Raw genomic sequence first — 20885 nt, forward strand, 5'->3', positions numbered from 1 at the left:
AAGGAAGCAGAAGACTCATTCCTTCTTATTCTCTTCTGCAGTGAAGTAGGATGAGAGCACAGTTTGGCCCCCATCTTAAACAGCATAGTAATAAATGGTTCATGTGCTACTTTACAGAGCTGAGTGCACAACTAAAGGATTTCACCAGCCTTGCTTCTGAACCTGTTGCTGAACTGTTTGAACACTAGTGTCTCACTGGAAGTTATCCACCCAGTGAGCTCCACGGACAATCCTTAACTTATTACTGGAGCTGGTTACAAGAAGCTGCTTATCAAAGCACATACAAACTGGATATCTAAATTGCTTAGCTCTGTCTCCTGGTGAGTAGCTTACCATCTGGTTTCTTCTGCAAGTACTCACAAATGGTTTATCAGAAGTCACTCTCTGTACGTTATCTAGTGTCTGACTAAAATCCATGGCTTTCACCAACACTTCTGCTTGCAAATCAACACAGTCAGAAATATTAACTAAAATGTCAGGAAAACAAAGTCAATCCCTCAAAAGTTCAAATGACTATTTGTCACAAGCATTTCACCTCTACTAATGAACTGCAAAAATGAATGATAGAAAATGCAAAACTGTATTATGTTTAGCAGTTATCATTTTAATAAGGAAGAGATTAGCAATTTTTAATATCTCCAGTGCTTTGTTATATACAGTAGCACAATAACTGAATATTTTAATTGCTAATTATTTAGACCTCATTCAGTTCTCACTCAGGCAAAACTCCCATTGAGGGACTCTTGCCTGAGAAAAGAGCTACAGGATTTGTCCTACTGTAATTTGAAAAAACTTTATATATCATAAAAACTGTCAAGTTATAGTGAGACAAAAATCATTAAATCCTTAGCAATATTAAACTCCAGTGAAAGCCCCACTGACTCTTAATGCCAATGTTTTCATATTAACTAAAATAGATCATCACAGTTTGCCACTTGTAACTTACCTGGATAATTTATGCCCAGATACGCTGATGCTCTTAAAGAGGTCTAATAATGTTTTGTGTCATGTTACCATATCCCTGCTTCTCTCCTGTGGGAAATCTCAGTTCAAATGTGATAAGGAAATAGCATTTCCAAACGCTTACAATCAACACCTTCAGAAACCCAAAAACTGGCATTTGGTTTTACCTTTTGACTTCGGACTCCAAAAGGGTAAGAGCAGCTCTCAACACTTCTTTCTTATGCTGCTGTAGAGAAAAGAAATGCTTATGTTTAGCGATTTGCACACACAACACCGTGAGTTTTCAAAACAGTCAAGTAGCTAGACGTTCAGTGGGGGAAGTGGGTGGAATGCTGTATATATATAAATATATAGCTATCTGAAGGAGGCAAAACAAAGTCCTACACATTCACATTTAGTACACAAGTGACAAACAAATAAGCTAAATGTACTAGTATCTGAAATGTCATGTTACATGCATCCTTTAGAGGGAAAAGGTACACAGCTGAGCACCGAATTAATAGGGAGCAATTTCTAAGACTCCATGATTCAAAAAAAACAACCCCAAACTTTTGTTTTTTTCCAGTAAGTGTAGTTTCATTCCTGTTAGAAATTAAAAACAAATGGGTGTCACAACCAAAATCTGTCAATTTACATGTGCCATTCAAATGCATTTGTGGAAAAAGTACTTTAACAGGTCAAAACTTTGAAGAGGTTCTTTCATTTTCTTTTTTTAATGAAAAACTGTGTATAAAGTCTCCACATCTTTCAACTCTAAATGACTAAAGAATGACTAAATGTTCAGAAAACCTCTCTATAGGCTGCATTTTGAAAGAAAAAGGGAAAGCGGACTTAGTACCATATACCTCTTGCTACCAAAATGTTCAAAACCGGCTGCCAAACAGCTGAGGAAAGAGTATTTTGAAGTCTGAAAGCAAAATTTGGGCACTCCCTTCCACCAATGCAGTATATGGTTTAGGGACCTGACTAGCACCATTTCCAATTCCCATTACAGGAGGGTCATTTACAGTGTCCACACCCAGCCCAGGCTTCGTGCTTCTTCACAGGAGCAGCGAGATGCCTTCATCTCTCTCAAGTGCTGACCTTACAGGTAGAACCTGTGTCCAAAGGTAATACCAGCTCAAGTATGGCAGGAATAGGTTAACTAAACCTACCGGTAGCCTTTAATGCTTCACTGGTGAGGGGTTTCCCTAGGCAAACACAAAGGCACTTTAATCACTAAGGTTACAGGTAAGAACAGAGTACGTAACAGGGAGGAACTGATCTCTGGAGCACCCTTATTTATTTAGAAAGAAAGGACGCAAAGTGTTCCTTTCTCAGATAAAGAAGATGTGACACCAGCAGGCTTTCAGGCTCGGTGTTTCCAAGCCTGACTTCCCTCCAGTTCCTGGCTACTACAGTGATGCTTCTCTTGCTTCCTCAGAGACATGCTCACAATTCCTCTCCAGATCTGCAGCCTTCCTCTTGTTTTCTGGGTGCTTTCAACCTCTGATGATCACAACCAAAGGATGCCCCAGCTTCAGCATTTGTGGAAATTTCCCTATGGCAATCCCCCAGCCTACATGGGTCAGTCCTGGGCACATGCAGCACACTCTGTTTGATGGTGGCTTCCACTTTCAGGGAAGTTTTGTTTTATTTGAACTAAGGCTGTGTGGCTCCAGCTTTCAGGTCTGCAGCTGCCTGAATAGACATGCTGCACAGCAACCGTTAGCACTTTCCAACATTATACAACCACGGTCTGGAATAGTCTGTCAGTTCTGCGCAGACAATGAATAAAAGCAAAACAGAAGACCTAAAATATTGAGTAATGAGGATAGTTTTTTGACCTTTAAATGCTGTTAGATGTACTGCACAAGGATATGTTTGATTTAAGTGACACTATTAGGTACGAAACTGTGCTGTTTGCCTAACATCGAACTCATCTAACAACCAAACCACTCTGTACTTGCTGGTAAACTATGTGCTGCAGTAAGAGATGGCTCTGCTAAGTGAGCCCACCAAACGAGAGTGGCACTGTGGAACCTGGAAGAGATGAAAGGTGGGGAAAAAGCATGGGAAAAACTGATCACAAGGTGAAAGAGAATATTTCCGTACCCACTGATCAGTCAGACCCGTGACAGTGCACAGCCATTACATCCTCAAGCTCTGCAAAGGATGAAATCCAAGTCAAACGTTTCAGTTCCAATCCTGTGGCCTACTGGCATGTGAAATTTTGGACACAGCCGTCCTTTTCAGTTGTGATTCTTGCCAGAAAGTGCAAGAGCCTCGGTAACTTTCACTGTTCTTTATTTGCACAATCATTATTTGATCTTTTCTAAACATTTGAATGCCTGAGTTTAATCAGTGGCAACACTTCTGCCACATAGTTTTTAGAACTGTTTTTACGTCTGATTTAAATTAATCACACTTTACACTTGAGATGGTCGTTTGCTGGACCAAGACAGCTACTGGAGCATACTATATCCAAAATTACAGACCATTCATTTTGTTTTCAATTCCAACCTCCACGTTTACGTTTAAAGGTTTCACCTGGATCAACACTTTCTTGATGATTCAAATCATAGCTTATCAAGTATTATACTCTGTTGTATGCATCCATATGACATGAATGAAGTGAAAAACTATGCACGCAACTCAGGAAACCACTTTTCGTCCACCTGCAAGTAAACCCCCACATACTAAGCAAAGGTGAACACAGCATAGGCTCACAAAAGGTGTTCTGATCTCAAAGTCACAAATATATCACAGTCCTCAGAGAGGCTTGAGGTACATCATGGTAATTTCCTAGAAAAATGTGCTTTTAAGGATGAAGTAAATTAGGTACACTTATTAATTCTGCTTTTTTTAAACATCTAAGCAGAACGAGATCTACCACAAAAATAGAAATCTATAGCTTAAAAAAGTGCTAAATCAAAGAGGCCTCTTCTGCTATGCCAATTGCTTATACAGTAATGACAGCATACTGTACCGCCGTTCAAATGCAAACAAGAAAGAACTATACATACTTGTTCATTTCCTTATGTTAATGCCTTATAAGCTCCACGGCCTTTTGACATTTGCTACTAATGAAAAAAATGCTATTCAGCGAACTATCATCAGATGAAGTGAAACCGAGAAAAATACATTCCCTTCAAGAATATGTAAAGAACATGTAAATTTTATTTACGTTTTTTCTCAGGGTTATCAAGCTTTCATGGTGAGCGTAAAAAATATTATAGGATGGTAGCTGTGAGGATCTTCTCTTTTTAAGACTCTGTATTTAAAGAACAAAATTCAAAGAGTCTGATAAATTCTATCAGCGTCACTCCGGTTCGATTCCTTCCAAAAGCAGCCATGATACACACAAACTAAACTCTGGTAGCAGGTGGATGAAAGGAATTGCTGTTGATTATTACTAAGACTATAGGAGCCGAAAGGATTTCAGACAATGATTCGCTGTGGGACTACCATCTAATCTCTTGGTCTCTTTTGAGACTCAGTCAACCTGGCATGAACATTGGGTAAAGAAGGTCCTTAGCAAAATGGACAATGCATCACAGCAACTGTCTTCGTAAAAACAAACAACCCAAACTTGTGTGTGAATTCAATGCTTATGGAGAAGTCTAATCTGGCAGGGTTAGAGCCTGAAGTCCTCTCATTTCCAGGACAGTACGTCTAGCATCAGAACAGATTGACTCACACAGGCTCATCACCTACCCCTCAGCATCAAACAGAGGGACCATTTTGAGTGGTCAGGTTTTGTGGCCGGTTCAACATCCTTCCTTGGACTTACAACCACAGATCAATTCCTATTGACTGCAGCAATATTTTTGTGATACGGATCTTGGTCCACTAAGAACTAGAGTTTGTTGTTTCAAGAGACAAACTTTGTCTGGTGGGAAAAGGGGAATAAATAAAATGACTAGCATTCTACTTCACAATAAAGAGATTCTGGAGAATTTCTGAAGGCAACTGCCTAGTGCAGACCTCAACCTGGCCTGCAAATATAAGATAATGAACTGGATATGAACTGGCTCTTTTGCAGAAAAGGAAGCCTTGTACACATGTACTTCTAAATTCCATTTGAAAAGTACTACCTGCCCATATTTATCTCACATGGAAGAGCCGCTCCAGTGCCTAAAAGGGATACAAGGAACCTGAAAAGGGGCTTTGGACAAGGGCGTGGAGGGACAGGACAAGGGGGAATGGCTTTAACCTGCCTGAGGGGAGATTGAGATGAGCTCTTAGGCAGAAGTTCTTCCCTGTGAGGGTGCTGAGGCACTGGTACAGGGTGCCCAGAGAAGTTGTGGCTGCCCCATCCCTGGTAGTGTTCAAGGCCAGGTTGGACACCGGGGCTTGGAGCAAGCTGCTCTAGTGGAAGGTGACCCTGCCTGTGGCAGCGGTTGGAACTGGATGAGCTTTAAGGTCCTTTCCAACCCAAACCATTCCATGATTCTAAGCAAATGGTATTTTTAATATTAGAAGTAGTAGCAACTAGCCTGAGTATTTCTTCAGAAGGAAATACCAATGCAGACAGAGAATTAAAACATGCCATGGTAACAGATGAAGACTTCAACTGTCAACAAAATCAGGCTATTAATTCTCACATAAACAGTCTTTTTAAATCTTTAATTTTTAATATACAGTCCAAAGATCACTCTCACATTTCAGCAGCTTTTGTCTTTTAATGCCAATCATTTCAACTGACTTTTCTCACTACCCTGTGCTTTCATTCCCCTTTGGAAAAGGTGAGTGAAAATATCAAATGATATCTTACTCTGCCAAGACCAAAGGAGCAGTTCAAATGCTGAAAAAAATTAGGCAATGACTTTGCTTAAGCCAGGGAGGAAATGTGATTGGCAGCGGGGTGGATCATTGCCTGCCAGGGGAGGGAAAAAACAAAACCCAAACCCAAATCTCTTCTCTGTTTCAAGTCTAGACTACGTAAACAGCAACCAAAAATTACTGGATAGAAAACACAGAATTATTTTGCTGCTCGTCCATGTTCTTTACTCAAGAGACAGCTTCTAAGATGCAAGGGGAAACTATTGGCCTGTTCATTGCCACTGAAAGCAAGGATGCCCTGGCTGATCTACTTGGGAGTAAACCATCAACAGCCGCAGGATGCAGTTTCACAACGGATGGATCTGAATGTGCCTAGGAGAGTAGCTCACACTGCGGCTGGCCTCTCTGTACCTCCTCAAATGACAAAAAAAATTTCAGACTTTACAGCCGTGAGCTTACAACCTTTCATCAGACTGCAACTCACACAACAAGAAAACAGATACACGGCCTCTCTGTTTACCTGAGTTCTTTTTCTTTCAAATGGCTGTTCTATTTCTGAAACAGAACAAGGCTGAAACTTCCCTTTGACCGAGATGAAGCAAATGTCACCTCGGAACAAAGACAGACTCCTCTATCCCTGGTCAGTGGCATCACAAAGTATGAATCAAAGGTGGTGCTTTTGTCCAAAAAATCATTATCACCTTCAAGATTTAATTCCCTCAAAGCACCAGAGACTCATCTGGGGGAATGCAGAAGGCAAGCGAGAGTTGACAGTTCTCCATTCTCACTAGAGACTATGTCCCTACAGGTTTTGCTTCCTGTACAACACTTAACTCCTTGATGCCTTTCCTCTCATGATCTTTTCCCTGGCAGAAACTTCTCCGAATTTAAAAATCAGAACATGAGCCAAGTAAATAAAAATAAATAAGTAAAGCTCCCTGTCTATAAAAAACACACAGACTAACCTGCTTAATTATTAACAAGTAAACACAACAAATTCTGAATTATTTACTTAATCATTTTCAGCTACAAACCTCAGACTTTTAGAGCATGAAATACATGCTTTATTTTAGGACACAAACCAGATATTTTATAAGGCTGTGGACTTTTTTTTGGTTTTTTGGAGATGGGGCTGTTTTGAAGAATGTACATTTCTTATTAACCCCAAAACACCTTCCTCTCCCTGAGCCCTGGTAGAATTTTAAATACAGAAATAAAAGGGTTAGTATAAAGATCCTGTATTCACATATTCACTACTGAATGAGCCGGCTGTTTCTGACTTGCAACTGAGAGAAAATGAGATTCCTGTGAGGCACAGGCACCTTCTCCTGTTTCTGCACATCTGCTAGGAAGATGCTAGATTCAGAGGGAGAACCTGGGGAAGGCTCCAGATAGAAATTCTACAGCGAAGGATAAAACAGTCCCAGGTACAATCCCATTTTCTTTATTGAATAGAGCTACCCTGCTGAAGTAAACCTTGCCTGTGCTGCAAATAGAACAGTCATTGCACCAGTCCCTGATGATCCATCGAGATGCTCTTCTAGGCCTGACCTCCAGCTGAGTCCATCTTTACATTCTCCCTCCTTCTGACACATCATTCTGCCTAACCCAGTGCTGATGTGACGCAGCTTTCCCCACTGATGTGCTGAAATTGAGGGAAGGTCCTTGCTGGATAAAAAACAGTGGCATTTTTATAGTGCTGAAGTTAGCACATCACCTTTCTAACATAAAAGCACGTAACCTTTTAACACAAGTATCCAGCATTCAGTAGTGTAAAACAATGCCATCTCGTCCTCAGTAACCTCAGGCCAGCATACAGTCATTACCGTGCAGGAAAAAGTTACATCAGCAGCAGCAGCACAGCAGAAATGTCACTGTGAATCTCAGGCGATTTTTCTTAACTACCTTTTCTTTGGAAATGATTCTATCATATTGCTTTTGAAGCACTGGATTAATAAAGACACATACACATATGCTGAAGTTGTGCACATGAGACATGCCACTAAAAACCTATTCTAAAGTTCTGCACACAAGCAGAAGTCTCCAGAAGAGCATTACGGTAATATTTAACAAGGTATTCATATACTGCTATTCCCTCATCATTGCTACAAAGGCACACAAATCTGGCATCTGATAATATAATTATTAATCTACTCTTAAATACTATAATGGTCCAACATAATTTGTTTTTTTTTTTCTTGGGTTTAGATCTTAGCAATTTTGCCAATATTTATGTACTATACCCTTTTTTTGCCTACAGAAGCCTTCCGAAGTTGCAATTGAAGAAATGAGACAGTTAATCATAGAGCTGGCTTAGCCTCTAATTTAGGTGGCCTACTTACATTAGCAACATTTTATTAGCACGTTATGCTGTATATTTAATATTTAGTACACTGTGTGAAAATGGTTTACTGTGTACTGCTCACACAAATGACTTACAAATTCTGTTTGACACATAACAGAACAGTGTATAAGTAATAGATGTATTTCTAAGTATACCTAATGCTATGGAAAATAAAGAGGAATTGAAGACATGTAGAGAAAACCCTAAAAGGTATCTGTTGATGCAGTTAAAGGCTGGCTTATAAATACACTGGTTAAGCAAAGATGCGGAATTAGGGATAATGCCTATCCCTCTTTTCACTTTTGATTTCACATCTTCCTCTGGAAGCCTCAGCACACATCCAGCTGAAGGAAAGGGTGGCTTTCTTAATTGCTGAAGTCTCACAGTGGAGACAACTGCAATAAAGCACACAGCCAATCTTCCCCAACCCTTTTGTATTTTACCAGACCCAAAAGACAAAGTAAGATGTTTCTTTGAGTTTACGGGTGTTTTCAGGACACTTTTCACAAGGCAGGTAAGTTGGCCATGTACCCATGCATTGTGCAGCCTTCCCAGCATGTACAAACACAGTGCTAGCTGGAAGCCCCAGGGAAGGATGCCCAGTGCATATGCGCAGCAGGTGGTACCAGAGGAGAGTCGCTCAGTCAAATCAGATCCAAGTATTGCTGGAAGAGCTGGAAAGCAGTTCTGAGCAGGGATCCTGCTTACCTAGCTATAGCTATAGCCATTTTGGTGCACTGATGTTCGGAAATTACCACTGGAATGGAGATTTTTTACTTTAGTCCTTAGTTATGAAGAAAATTGTATTATTTTTCATCCTACTCCTAGTTACAAAGTGAACCAAACCTGCACCAGCAGCCATCTGTAAGGGCCAAGTAAAAGAAAAACCTTCAGCCTCACCTGAATAAGGCCTGTATGAAATGGCCTGTAAGTAGTCGTGGTGCAATTCTTACTACTTTGGAAGGGGCAAAGGAAGGGATTTTGTCTATTTGCATCCTTCTTAACTTACACATTATTTCAGCCACTTTAGATACAGGTGGCTCTTTTTACCACATACCCTTGAAACAAGCAGTATAGTAACTTTTTTTTTTGGGGGGGGGTGGAATTTGGAGGAGGTTTCTTCTTTAACCCCAACTCTAGCTCTTGATCAAGTGAAACATTGACATCCAACAGAAATATGTTCTTCTGAGATCATCTGCAAGGTGAATGTATCAGCATGAAGGAGGGATGATGGCATCCCAGGACAAGTTGCTTCCAGTTGCCTCTGAAGCTCACGATACCCCAGTTAAGAAGGAAAAGTCCATCAAAAGGCAAGAACTCTTGTTTGTAAACCATATGTTTTCTTATATATATATATATATACACACATATATATTTCTTCTGCTGAGTAATTTGTCAATATATCTATAAATCCGTTAATAATGACGTAGTTTAGACAGATGCTAAGACTTCTTTTAATATCAAACTTCTTTTCTGCAAAAATATATCACAGCACAAGCATTTAATTTTTTTTTTTCTGCTGGTGAAGTATTTTCAGTATTATTACAAAGGACCCTCACTGTTTATCACAATCCCTGACAAAATACAAGTTCCAAAGCTTTTCTCAGCATCTTCAGTTGCTATTTGTCAAGTAACATTCAAGAACATTTTCATTGTGAAAGAAAACAAAAAACAAAACAAAATTGAGCCTATTTCACATTCTTTTTCTTCTTGTACTTCACTGAGTTTCTCAAAATTATTCTGATACATGTACAACGCTTACATGGCGTACCCTAAACTGCCTCACAATAGAGAAACGCAGTTCATGTTTCCTCTAGGAAAAAACCCACAAAACAAAACAATCGACAGAATCTCTTAGAAAATGCCTCTTTCCCCAGTTACATTCAGTGGGGAACATTAAATATTCAATAGCTGCCACTTTGCAATGACTTCTGGACACAAAACAGTTCCTTCACGCTGCATTAGGTTCCTCTAGTCTAAATATAAGGAGAATTAGAAGAAAAGTACACACCTGAAATAGTGCTAAATATGACACCCAAAATACATCTGCAAACCTCACATCACTTTTTCCCTTATTTTACCCAATCATTTCTATCATTCATTACAGATACAGCATTATTTTCTGTAATGATTAATATGTGAAAATCGGTACATAGAAAACAAATAACAAGAATGGGTCTAATTAAAAATTAAGATTATTACCAAAATAACTGTTAATGAAGAAGACCGAGATACACAGATCGGTAGCATATTTTTAGTTCTAACATTCATCCTGCTTTGAGGACAGTTGATTTAGTAAAAACCTTTGTTGAGATACAGCAATATATAGTATTTGGATTAGAACCATGTCAGGAGCTACACTGCAAGCAGGCAGATCTCCCCATTACAAGAATGCCTCATATTTTATAGAACAAATACAAACTTTGCACAGATTAAGATCTGAAGGAAACAATCCAAAAGGGACTCTTATGTTTTTAGCTGAAAATTAACCAGCAAAAGTGAAGGGATAGCTGTGGATCAAACTAACCTTTGGTGCAATCAATGAGGCTCAAGAATGAATTTAACTTGCTGCTTATTACACGGTAGAGCTTTTACAATAAGAATGCTTCAGGACAAATACTTTACATAGTAAAATCTGTTTCTTGAGGTGATACCCCTCAAAACATGTGCGCCACTTGACACACTTTTAATACGCCCTACATATACATTTTCCTCAAACTTGCACAAAATTACCTCCACTTTTCTTCAACTTAACACACATCGAGGCATTATCCAGGTTTTTGACCTCCTATGTTAAATGAGACTGAACAAAGATTAGGAGGCATACTGTGCGATACAAAACTAAGTTTTCAGGTAATACATGACACTGCAGCAGGGTTTAGAGATCTCAGTGAGATCAGTGTATTGGGCACTGCAGCAACACAGACTGGGAGACAGTCATCAATAGAAAAAACTTCTCAGACAAGCCAGCCAAAGATGAAAGAGCAGGAGCTACTTTTTCAGATGAGCTGGGACACATAGATTGGGGTTACTCAGGAAATCTGTGACTGAGTAATGAACTTTTATCTGGGGTTACACTCCACTGCTTTAACAACAAAGCCTTCCTTCCTCTTTCTTAACTAATATAAAGCCCACTCCAAAAATGCCAGTATCACATCTGCCCCCTTAACTTCGCAATTCCAGTCATGCTACTTTTTAGTTGCATAACTCTAGCATCAAGAATCTCAAAGCGCTTTAAAGTAAAACCAAACAGAACTAGATCATCTACACTTTGCAAGCAACAAAATAAAAACATAAAGGCATTCACAATGAAGGCACCTCACCTAAACTTGGCCATCTAAAAGACCCTGTTGCCTAGACCGCTCCTTTTACCACTGGAACAAAGTTGGCATCTTGAGAAGGTGATTCCTTCTCTTCTTGGATACGTGGCTAAGTCAATTGCCAGAGAAGGTTCTTGCTTTCTTCTTCCATTCCATCTAGACAGAATACCCAGACTACATGCCTAACGTTTAGAGGAGTGAGCTCTATATAAGTATTGTATCACAAAGTAAATCTCTGTGTTTCTTTGCCATCTATTCTAACAGGCAAAACAGTGACTGGCCAGGGTCTGTACGTGCTGAGTAGTCAGCACACATGCCAGGAAAGGTAGAAGCACGCTGCTAGATGTATTAGTGCACTGATAAATGAAACAAACAGAACTCATTGCTGCTTCTTAGTTGAGATACATCAATATATAGTATTTGGGTTGAAACCATGTTGGGAGCTGCACTGCAAGCATCCAGGTAGTCTAACAGTTGACCTGAGCTACTGGAAGGCTAAACAAATGACCGTAAGTTGCTAGGTCTAGCTGAGATTTGTGCTGCTTTTAGCCCGGACTAGGAGCCCAACAGAGATAAAGGTGTTGTCACTATATATATATATATATATATATAGTTATAAACAAAGCTCACATCACAATGAGATTTTTTCCAAGTAAGGTGATAGAAGTCTACTATCAGACTTTGATCACAACTCCTACTATTCAGAAAAGGAGATACCTCTGAATCCCAGTGAAAATGAATCTGACTGTGGCTGAAATACCTTTTAAAAACAGGAGGGTTTGTATTATTTTCTGTCTCAACCCAGAGATCAGATTTAGGTATCCAAAAATGCTTGATTTTTCTATGCATATTTGCACATATCAGACAAATCTGGCACTATACTACATGATAGGATCTTGAAGTGCTGAAGTAGCTGTGAAGTGGTATTTCAAATAGCTCTTCCAAACTGAAAACTGGTTAACACAAAATTAAAGTGATGCTTCTTGCACAGTTAAAACAGACAACAGGAATGAAAGATACATTGGCTTGTCTCTCCCACAAAAGAATAGCTTAGACTAACACCTTCCATTCTATGCATAGAAAGTTAAGTAATGTATCTTAGTGTGTTTGCCAAATAAAACCTTGGAAGTTCACTAAAGAAATCACAGGATACCAGTGGAGTTACATGAAAGAATACCACCACTTCCACTCAATCACCTTCCAAGACCAAGGGAACAAGGAAGCTGCCGTACCTCAAGAATCAGATTTTGCAGTTTTAAGCTTCTCCTCTTCCTTCAGTTACTGGCAAAAAATTACCCATTAGGTAAGTGTAAAAGAGTCTTGCTTTAAAACAAAGCACTACTGTGTAGTGAACTAACCTGAACCGCACATGCTTATCACAAGCCCAGCAGTTAACATTGAGCCAACAGCTAGAAACACCGCTACCACGCTCATGCTTCCCACTTTGGGCAAATCACCCTGTTTGGAACAAAAGTAACATGCTAACAGTTCCCCAACAAGTATATGTATCACTATTATAACTGGTTGGCTGTTACCAGCAGAGAAGAGCCGATACTCAAGAAAGTAGCTGAAGCCCAGCTCTCACTGTTCCAGGACAGAGGGGAGAGAAGCAAGAGGGATGCCAAGGAGCACTACTCCAACCACAGATGCTGCCACCAGGAAGCTAAACAGCAGCGAGCAGTTGATCAGCATATTTATCAAAGAGCAGAGGGATCTTTCAGGGCGCTAGTAGTGGAATGGCCTCTCCTTGGAATAGATTTGTGTCACCGATCTTACCACCTTCTTCCATACATGCACTATTTATTGATTTGACCCACCTGTTCCAAAAAGAACCATGTTCAACAAGACCTGTCAAAAAAACACAGCGGCCTTGACTCTTTCTCCCGGTAAGAAGATGAGAAAACACATGGAAAAGCTCTCAGTTAACTCAGTGCTGAGTATATCCATACGCTAATAATGATAACACTAATGATAATGCTAATAATTCCTGCTGCCGATACTAACCTGCTAATAACACTTTTGGACAATGTTTGCAAGGGCATGAAAGCAACCTGAATACTTTGCCACGATTAATATCTTCATATCCATCTACGACCGTTAACTTTCCAAACCAGAGTAACCAACATTCTGCATAGGAATTAGACTGATTTGTTAATGTTTATTTTTATGGGGAGGAAGAAGAATATCTTAACTCGGAACTTTCCACTTTTGCTAATGATTAAAAAGTTATTTAAATATTAACTTTATTAAATTAATAATTTATATGACACTCCTAAAATTTACTTACAACCCATACTAGCCGAATTTGTTTACTGTTTTGGGGCAGGTGGATGGAATGGGTGAAGTATTCAGAACAAAACAGTTTCCAACAGAAGGCTATAGACCATGTTCTATTTATTCGAGAATTACATCTATTATTTAGTGTGGAGCAAATATGTTCAGAGGCTAAATGGTCTCTTTCAAATGACACAGGGATTTTTTTTCCCCTTCTTTTTATTTAGTACAACATGCCCCTGATATACCCAAATAGCTCTATTTAAAAGGCAGTCTTTATTAGGTAATTTTTAAAATGGGAATTACGGTATGTACTAGCAAAAATTGCTTGGCTGTTTACTTACTAGTTCTTTACAGAGGCCAATTATTTTACCAACAGACAAGATGAAATCTGTTACCCAAAAAAATGGGACTCATATGTTAAATTCCATTTCGAGCAGAGAGTTAATTTGTTTCTAGGTCTGGTCACCTAAAAAAAACAGGGACAATAAAGGTTGGATCATACTTAGACAATAACAACTGGTGCCCCGAACACTTTCCATCACAAATCCCACTGGCACGATTCCCACTTTACAAGTGAGGAAAACCTATCAGAAAAAGGAGTCGGGATGAGATAGAGAAGAAAATAGAAGACTTCCTACCTTCCAGTCTTGTGCTTAGGTGATTATGTTACTGTTTCTGACCCAGACACATTACATCACCTCATTTTTTGAAGAGAAAAAATCCTGCATTTCTAACATCTCTCTTGCACATCCACCCGTGCATCCCTATCTGCGTAATCCCCTATCGTGACTAAACAAATCTAGCAAATAGGTACCGTGGCCATTCAAATCTGAAAGCGAGTGTGAAATTTCAGCGCTCACAATACCAAGTTTATCTGTGTAAGCCCTTTAAAACACTGGGTATTTCTGTTCAGTAGAGCCCCTCCAATGCAGACATAACCCTCCCCGTGATACCACAGGCAGCGCTTTCCAGTTACGAGTTAAACAAAGTCCAGAGTTAACAGCAGGACGCTGTTGAGAAAAAAAAGCTTAACTTCAGAACATGTTCAGACTGCCACTGCCCAAAAATCTGAGTAATGTTCCAGATATGTTAATCTGTTACACAAGATTGTCTTTAATACGAATATTTTTTTAAGGAGCACTGAGGGTGGTGTTGGGGGCTGGATGAAGGCAGGTGGCCAAAGTTATTACTGAATTGGAGAGGATTATTTTAATTATTATTGGACTATTAACCCTCTGCATGGACCTATTTAGCCCGTTTCATTGTGTTTACGAGTATTATGATTTATAACCATTGCACTTGAAATTACTGGTGATCACTGAGCATTTGGGAATAAAAATAGATATGATTAGATGTGCAAAGCTCATTTGAATGCAGTTTTATGCATAGACTGGGTTTCTGTCCACTAAAAAATAGCCCTTAATAATAAGATCTCAAGGAAAACACAGTGAGAAATGATATTTTATGTATGTGATCTGTGTATTCTAGATACACCTCATAATGAACGTGACCAAATACTGAACACGAACTGAAGAACAAACCTTTTGTGTTGATGCAAAATTTGAGTGGCAGGAAAAAAACATAACAGAAGATAAGGGTTTTCATTCACAATGCAATGTAAATTAAAAAACCATGGATACAAAAGACTAGAAACAAGAAAGGTAATATAACAAACTTACATTTCACCCTCCGTCATTACAAGGATCAAAACAGGGGCATACATCTTCATTCTAGTCAGATGGCCACTACAATAATAAATTATAGCAGCTCATAGGAATAAACAAAAATATCAAGAACTCAGTTATGTTTTAAATTTAAACAATGCAAACCAGAACAAAAAAAGAAACAAATCATAAAGTTTATGGGTTGGGGTTCTTTTGCTTTGGTGTTTTTTTTTTAAACAAGGGGCAAAGTATGCACGGAAGTGAGGTAGGTGTATCTCTATTTATGTGATTGCTTTGCCTTTAACTTCACTGGAACAGCATGAAGCTCAGAGACTTCCCTTACCAAGCCTATTTTCAATCTAAATAGGTCTTGACAGTACTGTAGCTGTGAAGCCAAAAAAAAAAAGAGACCAAATTTTATGTGGTCATGCTAGTGTGGTGGAAAAGCTTTTGTGAGGATTTGATGTTGTAACTGCATTTGTACATCTGGCCCCTCACAGACCTTCGAAGACTTAGACATCTATAGATACTTACATGGATTATTAAATGGCCTGCTAGTAAAAGAGGTGGATTCAGGACACTGCCACATTTGAATCTGGTTATCTGCGACTGGACTCTGACATTCCATTTGGATACTTACAGCATTAATGTTATTGTATGCTGTAGACCTATATTAACAAGTTTGATGTAACAGATGGGAGCTTCTTCAGAAAAATGTAAACAGCTGATCTGAGAGCCAGCACTTTCTATAGACAGACTTTACAGTGAAATATAGCACTCCACTGTTTATTCCAAACACATCCCGGCTCTGTAAGTAGACCACTTTATACACTGCAGAGATACAGTAAATGTAAAAGAAACACACCTCAAAAATGTCTCTTCCCACTTGCACTAATTTTAAGTAGAACATTCTCCCTCAAATTCTCTGCCTTTGACCCATCAGAAAATAGAAGTATAGAAAAATATTGCCCTCTGTAAGCCAGGGCAGATAACATGAATGGAATCTCCCTGAGCCTTCTTGCGGGGCTCCTCATTGTGCATTCTCAACATCACCACACGTCTGAATTTTGCTAATTTAAATATTATGTTCATTTCAATGTTATCTATTACACTAGACCTTACTGATTGTAATGTGAGGAGTTTTCTAAACACAGACTACTGATTGTAATGTGAGGAGTTTTCTAAACACAGACTTACAAACCTGCTCCTTAATAAAAATAAACAAACTACTTCATAAACACAAGAAGCACAAAAAAAGCAATGTTGAAGGGTTTTTTGGAAATGGGGTTTTAACTGTTCTTCTTGGATTACCCTCTTTGGTCTTGAGTTGCATGCTTGCTCTTGCACATACATTTTAAGGGCATGTTAGTCATATAGATGGCTACAAATACAGGACCGTCTAGTTTCTCATTTTTCACATTATATATTTGCCTTAGCACAACTGAAATTAATAACAATAGGCACATCTGACTGCAGTGGCTTCTCATATGATTCCTGAGATTTCAGTAATAAAAGACACTGAAAGTTCAGTGCTCTGGAACGATGACTCTAATTACTGTGGTGTTTACTGCAGGAAATTACCTACTGGACAACCCTGCCCAGAATCCTCAGCAGGAAATGGGACAGATTTCTGTCTGTGGAGAGAAACAGCCAGCCTAGTGCATCGCTAACAGCAGTGCTTGAAAACTGTCCTTGGTTACACAGGATGAAACTGCAGCTTCTACGTGAATGCAATACGCAGAAGATTCCCAGAACTGTGTCTGAACATGGGTTGGGGTTTTTTCCCCTTGGAGAGTAAAGAAAATCAAACTGTTTAGGGTGGCACTCCCAAGCAGTGGATGGGATTATCCTAACTAACTTTGTTTAAGAAATAAACAGCAAGAAAAAAGATCCCTGTTCACAACAGGCAGTGAAAGCAGAGCAGAGCCGCTGGATGGGAACTGCATAAATGAAGCACTGAATCTCCATAGTCAGAATACAACCTGCATACCCTTTTATTCTGATGCTCTTCTCCTATGAGTCCATAACATGCTTTTATAATATGGTTAGTATACACCAGAGAAGAAATATCCACATTTATTTTGCATCTGACAGTGTAAACACCATTAGAAGTGGTTCTGGTATGACAACCCTTATTCTGCACTTCTCTGTTTCTAACTTCCTTCATCAATGCTCACTCTTATCCACTTAGCACTTCATTTTATGGTCTCAGGGCCAGATTTTCAGTACTTTCTGTTCATCTCCAGCTCTCGCTGCAGCTTTGTATGACAACCAAACTGACTCCCCTGCTGTCATTTGGGATACTTCTAACATTAACTGGGCAAAGTCCACATTCTGTTACTTCAAATATTTCTCCAATATCGATTCACTCTGTGCTTTAGAGATCTCCAGACTTTAGTTTACATTCTTTAAGATTTGATTTTTGCCCCAAGTCCAGTATTTTTGCAATATAACCTTTATATAAAACAAATGTTTCGGTACATGCAGAAGATTAAAGGAATGAAGGAGGTACTCAGCTGTCCTTTAATTTCTACATGTGTTTAATGTTATCTTGCAGAAATGCACCCATTTTCATTTTGTGTCTAATCTACAAGCTATGATGGATGATTGTGCAAAAAGCCAGAATGTTTAAAGAAACAAAATGGAGCCAGGAACAAGCATGGGATGTTCAATGGCACAATCCACTGGATAACAGACAATGCTGGCTTACTCTCTGATACTCAGTACCTCTGACTTAATATCTATCACATCCAGAGGATTAAAACTCAGAGGCAATCAGGTTGATGGTTTTTGTTTGGCCTCTTACTTAGAAAGCAGATAGACATTTCCAATCTGGGTTCAGCTACCAAAGTCTTCTTGTAGTTGTGGGAGTGGAGATGAAAGCAGACTGTTTCAATTAGGCTGGCTATAGAGACGATCTGGAGCTGTGAATTAATTGATTTGAAGACCAAGAGGGACAGCTCCTGCATAATAGAGGCCATGGAATTTCACTCTGTAATTACAGCTAAGTTCAGCTCTAAATCCAATAGAAATCAAAGGTGACCATGTCAGGCCCATCTCTAATCAAAACTGGCTCTTTTCCTCACCACCAAATGCAAAATATTCCATGTTTCTTTCTGTTTCTAAAAGCCATCAGGGCTTAAAATGAACCTGTGTGAGAGATCTTTATACCTACACAGACAGGAACAGATTTCCCACTGCTGCATGAAAAGACTGTAACAATGAAAGTATTGGGAAGGGAAGTGGCAGGGGGAAGGAAAGCCCTTCTGGCAGTATCCACAGAACATCAACTAGGGGAGGTGGAGTCCTGCTGGGTCTAACCAACTGCTCAGATCCTCCAGAACATTTCACTGGCCCCCAGCTTTACACTGCACATCTCAGAACGCGGTGAAAGAGCTCCTACATACATATATCTTAAAAGACACAAAACTCTTGAGCACACATCCAAAGCAGATCAATTGCCTTTGCAATATTCTCAGAACAAAATGTTCCACCAGCAGATCCGATAAGAAGAGCCAAAAAATGGAAAACACTTGCTACCAATTTATTGCAGTCACCCATAAACTATTACTAGAACATTATGTATTGGGGTTCAAGCCAGAAAGCTATTAAAGCGGACTGCACTAAAGTCTTTCCACTATGCTACTAAAGCATTAATAAGTCCTTAGAGAACTGTGTTTATGTTGAAAGAATCATCTTATAATCAAATTCTCACACACACACAAAAGGCAGCTCTTTTTAGAACCACGGTGCGCCTTTGCTCTCTCCCCCACGTTGCCTGATGTGTCCAAAAATACCATCATTTTCTATGTTTCTGTCTGGTCCAAACCCTGACATCCATACTTTGTGTTCCAAGCTGGCCAAAATTCAAGATAAATGGTGCTAATTGACAGTGTTAATGGGTGCAGGATGTACCACATCCTTTCCCCTGTTGTCTCTGCCTAAGTGTGTTTCTCACTCCTTACAGTCACTTTTTGTGCAAGAAGAAAAAGAGTTAAAAGATAACGCTAAAAGGGCATCACAACTTTTGATTTATTTTTTTTACTTAGATACTTATACGATAAACATCCAGTGGTATTTTCCATTTAAGAGACAACACTGATACCCAGCAGGAGGACGGTTAGCCCAATGATTTCCTGGTTTTACCTCAAGAACTGTGGTTTTCCTTTGAAAAGGTGTCTGCTTTCTTTTCCTCTGATAGCACACAGGCGCAAAACATGTAACAGAGCAGGCTAAGTGGAATGATGGCAGTTCCTGTATCCCTGGAAGCTCCTTAAAATGGAAAGTGTGGAGATGAAATTAACCAGGCCATCAATCCAGAAAGACTTCAGGTTCTACCTGAATTAAGTATGAAAAAGACCTGAAATTCCAAGAAGGGAAGCCAAGTCCCAAAAGTATAAATTTATTCATATCATTCTAAGCAACTAGTTCAGTCAAGAGCTGAAAATTGTGGTCATTATTACTACCAGTATCATCACCCCCACCACCAGATAACCACTCCACTTACATCCCCACTCAGAGTCCTCAAGAGTGCAGGCCAGGGGAACAGTATTACCTTACAACAAGTTTATGATAACATAACATTTGGCTCTGCAATCCCTGGAATATCCTTCCAGTTTGAGAGATGACTGGGAAAGCACTCCTGGCTGCCAACTGACCTATAGGCTCTTCTCACTGGGAAGGAGAAAGTTAAACTTCCTCGCAAACAGGGAGAATCCTCAGGAATAAAATACCATCATAGTGGCTGTAATTACCAACTTTGCTATTTTGTGAATGTGTTGAACTAATGTCATTAAATCTGATCAGACAGTATTGATATACTTGAATCCAAATAGTCTGAGTTGAAGAAATGTCACGAGTTTGCAGCTTTCTGTCATGTCAATGGAAATTGCAGAAAGTTAGAATCTTCCCTTGACTTAGGTCTTTAGTACAGACAGAGGAAAAACAATGATAGCGGGTCAAATGTATCCCTTAAGTAACTTCACTGGATCCCACTGTGTTTTTTATCTCTTGATTAATGACTGTGGGATATATTGCTTGCTCAGGCAGCACATTTACGTGTGGAGCTTTTCTACTTGTTTGTGTAATTAGTTACATTCCAATCAAACTCCCCACAAAAATAATAAGAAATCATCTCTACCTGCACTCGTGAACAGGACACCAGAGAGTGATTTTGCAGTAGATAAAAAGACCGCATCTACAACTAAATCTCTCTCTATGGTTTCCTCTTTACAGCAGGATTCAGGCTCTGCTGTCATCATAAGAGTCAATGAAATCTTCAACTCAAGAGGTTCTTTTTGATTCTTCAAAGAATACAAAGACACGTAGGGGCATAACAACGTGCCAGCAAGCTGTTTTGAGCAAGACTATGTCAGGAATGAAGATACTTAAGCACAAAAAACAACACCCCAAAAAACCTTGCAAGTGTTCAGGTCTCCAGAGGAGATTTCATCCAGAACCTCTGCAGCAACTGAGTTACTGCACCTTCTGCTCCAGCTCCATTAGTCCATGCACTTGCAAAGAAGTTGTCGGCTGCTTCACTGAAAGCTTTAC

General features: G+C 39.4%; 1 protein-coding gene across 12 annotated transcripts in view; it reads right to left on the reverse strand.

Annotated features, from left to right (window-relative positions):
- Positions 1–20885, reverse strand: part of ZBTB20 (zinc finger and BTB domain containing 20) — a 452154-nt gene that overhangs the window by 391165 nt on the left and 40104 nt on the right. For 9 of the 12 annotated variants that reach the window (XM_057404354.1, XM_057404348.1, XM_057404356.1 and 6 more), the window contains one exon: positions 1131–1189. The exons of 1 other annotated variant lie outside the window; for it this stretch is intronic. The gene's annotated coding sequence lies outside the window, so the exon portion shown is untranslated. Of the gene's footprint in view, positions 1–946; positions 1111–1130; positions 1190–20885 lie in introns of those variants that run through there. 2 more of the 12 variants (XM_057404358.1, XM_057404361.1) reach the window with 2 other exon arrangements.

The sequence above is a fragment of the Pezoporus wallicus genome, unplaced genomic scaffold, assembly GCF_028554395.1.
Source record: "Pezoporus wallicus isolate ANWC-B61680 ecotype Strahan unplaced genomic scaffold, APGP_CSIRO_Pwel_v1 contig_5922, whole genome shotgun sequence".
Taxonomy (NCBI): domain Eukaryota; kingdom Metazoa; phylum Chordata; class Aves; order Psittaciformes; family Psittacidae; genus Pezoporus; species Pezoporus wallicus.